The sequence below is a fragment of the Triticum aestivum genome, chromosome 1B (assembly GCF_018294505.1).
Source record: "Triticum aestivum cultivar Chinese Spring chromosome 1B, IWGSC CS RefSeq v2.1, whole genome shotgun sequence".
In the NCBI taxonomy this organism is placed as follows: domain Eukaryota; kingdom Viridiplantae; phylum Streptophyta; class Magnoliopsida; order Poales; family Poaceae; genus Triticum; species Triticum aestivum.
Window position 1 is genome coordinate 509,897,566 of NC_057795.1, and position 5,739 is coordinate 509,903,304.

Consider the following 5,739-nt stretch of genomic DNA (forward strand, 5'->3'; position numbering starts at 1 on the left):
AAACTATTTTCTTTCTCAAGTGTAACTTGGCTAAGAGAATCATTAGTGGAATCAAGAGAACTACTAGAAGCAACAACATTGGATTTGACATTATTATTGTTACTACTAGAGGAAGTATCTTTCTTGTACTTGTTACTAGACTTGACTTGAGGCATGTAAGTAGATAAGAGTAAACGCTTGGCAATGTAAGAAGAACTTTTCTTGCGGAGATCATCATTGATTGCCTTTAAGAACTCATGCTCTTGCTCAAGATTGAGCTTTTCAAAGCGTAACTTCTCATGAGCCCTTAAAAGTTCTCGATGATCTTCGAAGATAGTTTCATGAGCCAACTTAAGAGTGTTTAGTTCTTTAGTTAGAAGCTCAATTTTCTCCTTATCATTGTCATTCGTTTGATTAGCATGATTAATTAACGTTTCATCATAGTATTCATCACTAGAGTTGTCAACAAGTAAATCATCATCCACAAGCAAGTCATCTTCATCACTATTAAAATCAACATACTCGGGATGTGTTACCTTTGGACCTTTGGCCATGAAGAATCTTCCAACACCTTCATTTGGTGAGTCAAATATGTCGTAGGAGTTGGTTGACACAAGTGCTAGACCAGCAACACCTTCATCTTGAGTATATTCGGAGTCGGAGTGATAGCTTCTCTCGGAGTGATTGTCGGAGTCGGAGCCGGAAACCCATTCACCAACATGAGCTTGATGTCTTCGTTTTGTGTAGCTCCTTGATGACTTGTCCTTTCTTTCCGAATCCTTACTTCTCCGTGAGGGTCTTCGTTCATAACGATCATCTCTACTCCTCCTCTCTCTTGGTGGTGATTCTTCTCTTTTGCTCCTTCTTCTTGGAGAATCTTCTCTTCTTTTGTAGGGTGCCGTACACTCATTGGAGTAGTGTCCGGGTCTCCCACAATTGTAGCAATTGCGCTCTCGACTAGAAGATCTCTTGTCATTGTAAGACCTTGACTTGGAGCTTCTTTCTTTGCTTCTACTTTTGTAGAATTTGTTGAAGTTCTTCACCATTAAGCTCAATTCTTCATTGAAGGTTGGTTTCTCACTTGATGATGTGGGGGCTTCACTTGAGGCTTTGTAAGCACCACTTGACTTGTTGTGAAGTTCCTCCTTATCCTTGAGTGACATCTCATGAGCAACAATCCTTCCAATGACTTCCGTTGGCTTGAGACCTTTAAAGTTTGGCATCATTTGGATCAATGTGCACACGGTATCATACTTTCCATCCAATGCTCTTAGGATTTTCTTGATGATGAATTTGTCGGTCATCTCTTCACTCCCTAAGCCGGCAATCTCATTTGTGATAAGAGCAAGCCTAGAGTATATTTCAGCGACACCTTCACCATCCTTCATTTTGAACTTGTCAAGCTGACTTTGGAGCACATCCAACTTGGATTCCTTGACGGACTCGGTACCTTCATGCATATCAATCAAAGTATCCCAAATTTCCTTTGCATTCTCAAGATGGCTGATTTTGTTGAATTCTTCGGGGCACAATCCGTTGAAGATGATGTCACATGCTTGAGCGTTGTATTGCAGCATCTTCAATTCTTCCGCATTAGCTTCACGGTTCGGTTCTCTCCCATCGAAGAATTCACCTTGCAAGCCAATACAAATAATTGCCCAAACGGCTGGGTTATGTCCAAGAATATGCATTTTCATCTTATGCTTCCAACTAGCAAAATTAGTACCATCAAAATAAGGACCTCTACGGTGATAATTTCCCTTGCTAGACGCCATACTCTCCTAGGTTGTGAAACCAAGGCTATGACCACCAAAAGCTATGGAAACCAAAGAAAATGGACACCAATGCTCTGATACCACTTGTAGGACCTTGAAGTATGTCTAGAGGGGGGGTGATTAGACTACTTGACCAATAAAAACTTAACCTTTTCCCAATTTTAGAGTTTGGCAGATTTTAGTTATTTTAGGACAAGTCAAGCAATCATCACACAATTCAAGCAAGCATGCAAAGAGTGTATAGGCAGCGGAAATTAAAGCATGCAACTTGCAAGAAAGTAAAGGGAAGGGTTTGGAGGATTCAAACGCAATTGGAGACACGGATGTTTTTGGCGTGGTTCCGATAGGTGGTGCTATCGTACATCCACGTTGATAGAGACTTCAACCCACGAAGGGTAACGGCTGCGCGAGTCCACGGAGAGCTCCACCCATGAAGGGTCCACGAAGAAGCAACCTTGTCTATCCCACCATGGCCGTCGCCCACGAAGGACTTGCCTCACTAGCGGTAGATCTTCACGAAGTAGGCGATCTCCTTGCCCTTACAAACTCCTTGGTTCAACTCCACAATCTTGTCGGAGGCTCCCAAGTGACACCTAGCCAATCTAGGAGACACCACTCTCCAAGAAGTAACAAATTGTGCGTTGATGATGAACTCCTTGCTCTTGTGCTTAAAATGATAGTCTCCCCAACACTCAACTCTCTCTCATAGGATTTGGATCTGGTGGAAAGAGGGTTTGAGTGGAAAGCAACTTGGGGAAGGCTAGAGATCAAGATTCATATGGTAGGAATGGAATATCTTGGCCTCAACACATGAGTAGGTGGTTCTCTCTCAGAAATGGTAAGTTGGAACTGTAGGTTCGTTCTGATGGCTCTCTCCACGAATGAAGAGGAGGTGGAGGGGTATATATAGCCTTCACACAAAATCTAACCGTTACACACAATTTACCAAACTCGGTGGGACCAAATCGTTACACTCGGACGGACCGATTTAGTAAACCTAGTGACTGTTAGTGATTTTCGGTGGGACTGACATGCATCTCGGTGAGGCCGATTCGGTTAGGGTTAGGGCATAACGTAATCTCGGTGAGACCGATTACACAAACTCGGTGAGACCGATTTGGTAATAAGCTTTCCAGAGAGTTGGTCAGGTAAACTCGGTGGGACCGATTTGCTCTTTTCGATGAGACCGAAATGTTACAAAAAGGAAACAGAGAGTTTACATTGCAATCTCGGTGGGACCGATCGCTCACTTCGGTTAGACCGAAACGTTACGAAGGGAAACAGAGAGATTGCAACCCCATCTCGGTGAGACCGAGATCCCTATCGGTAAGACCGATTTGCTTAGGGTTTGTGGCAGTGGCTATGACTTTTGGAATCGGTGGCACCGGATAGAAAGAATCGGTGTGACCGATTTTGGCTTTAGGTTTAGGTCATTTGTGGATGTGGGAAAGTAGTTGAGGGTTTTGGAGCATATCACTAAGCACATGAAGCAAGAGGCTCATTAAGCAACACCTCATCCCTTCTTGATAGTATTGGCTTTTCCTATAGACTCAATGTGATCTTGGATCACTAAAATGTAAAATGAAGAGTCTTGAGCTTTTGAGCTTGAGCCAATCCTTTGTCCTTAGTATTTTGAGGGATCCACTTTCATCATCCATGCCATGCCATTCATTGAGCTTTCCTGAAATAATAGTCTTGGAATAGCATTAGCTCAATGAGCTATATGTTGTTATGAATTACCAAAACCACCTAGGGATAGTTGCACTTTCACTGAGCTTTGGGGTTTTACTATCTCTTACTAAGGTAAATAAGCTCAGGGAAAACCAGCTACAATGGAGCTAGTAAAAAGGTAGTTGTTGTAGAAACTACCATTTCAGCCCAGAAGTGACTTTATTTTCTGTAGCCAAAATATTCTGAAGAGTGGTGAAATATTTTTACTCGGAAAGGTGCCCTAGGGTCCAAAGAATAATTGGGATTTTTCTCAGGATATTTGGGGCAAGAAAAATTAGGGTTGCTTTGGAGCTCAATGACTTAGCTAGGGTTTAGGAGGCCAAAATGAATATTTTTCATTTAAGAAAAATATTCCAAGCAATATTGTTGGGTTGGCCAGGGATGAAATGATGGTTGTGAGGAGGAGAGGGAGCACTTGGGTGAAAATCAAGGGATACCCAAGTGGTTAAGTCCAAATGAAATGATTCAAAACTCCAAATCCAAAATCAACTCAACTAAAAATCAAGCCAAGAAAAGAGGGCAAAAACCAGGCTGTCACAAACCTCCCCCACTTAGAATGAATCTCGTCCTCGAGATTCGGTTGCTTGGGAAAGCCATTCTAGATAACATGCCCTTAGAAATTCTTCTGATTCCCAGGTTGATTCTGACTCGGTATGATGCATCCATTGGACTTTGTAAAACCTTCGTGACTTACTGCGAGTGACCCTTTCCATCTGATCCAAAATTTTCACTGGCCTCTCTTCGTAGGTCAAGTCCTTTGCCAGCTCTATCTCTGCCAAATCGGTCTTTTTCTCGGGTGGTGAGATGCACCGTCGCAGTTGTGAAACATGGAGCATGTTGTGCACGTCTGACAGTTCTGTTGGGGAACGTAGCAGAAATTCAAAATTTTCTACGCATCACCAAGATCAATCTATGGAGAGACTAGCAATGAGAGAGAGGGGAGTGCATCTACATACCCTTGTAGATCATTAAGCGGAAGCGTTCAAGAGAACGGGGTTAAAGGATTCATACTCGTCGTGATCCAAATCACCGGAGATCCTAGTGCCGAACGGACGGCACCTCCGTGTTGAACACATGTACAACCCGGTGACGTCTCCCATGCCTTGATCCAACAAGGAGAGAGGGAAAGGTTGGGGAAGACTCCGTCCAGCAGAAGCACAACGGCGTGGTGGTGGTGGAGGAGTGTGGCACTCCAGCAGGGCTTCGCCAAGCACCAAAAGAGACGAGGAGGGAGAGAGGTAGGGCTGCACCAGGGAGAAGTGGAAACTCTTCTGTTTGCAGCCCCAAATACCTCAACTATATATAGGGGAGAGGGAGGGGGCTGCGCCCCCTCTAGGGTTCCCACCCCAAGGGGTGCTGCAGCCCCAAAACCCATCTAGGGTGGCGGCCAAGGAGGGGAGAGGGGGAAACTTGCCCCCCAAGCAAGGTGGGGGCGCCCCCTCCCCAAACCCTAGGCGCCTTAGGCCCTGGTGGGGGGTGCACCAGCCCACCTGGGGCTGGTCCCCTCCCACACTTGGCCCATGCAGCCCTCTGGGGCCGGTGGCCCCACTTGGTGGACCCCCGGAACCCTCCCGGTGGTCCCGGTACATTACCGATAGCACCCGAAACTTTTCCGTTGACCAAAACAGGACTTCCCATAAATAAACATTTACCTCCGGAACTTTTCGGAACTCCTCGTGATGTCCAGGATCTCATCCGGGACTCCGAACAACATTCGGCAACCATGTATATCTATTCCCTATAACCCTAGCATCATCGAACCTTAAGTGTGTAGACCCTACGGGTTCGGGAACCATGCAGACATGACCGAGACAACTCTCCGGCCAATAACCAACAGCGGGATCTGGATACCCATGTTGGCTCCCACATGTTCCATGATGATCTCATCGGATGAACCATGATGTCAAGGATTCAATCAATCCCGTATACAATTCCCTTTGTCTAGCGGTATTGTACTTGCCCAAGATTCGATCATCGGTATGCCGATACCTTGTTCAATCTCGTTACCGGCAAGTCTCTTTACTCGTTCCGTAACACATCATCCCGTGATCAACCCCTTGGTCTTATTGTGCACATTATGATGATGTCCTACCGAGTGGGCCCAGAGATACCTCTCCGTCACACGGAGTGACAAATCCCAGTCTCGATTCGTGCCAACCCAACAGACACTTTCGGAGATACCCGTAGTGCACCTTTATAGCCACCCAGTTACGTTGTGACGTTTGATACACCCAAAGCATTCCTACGGTATCCG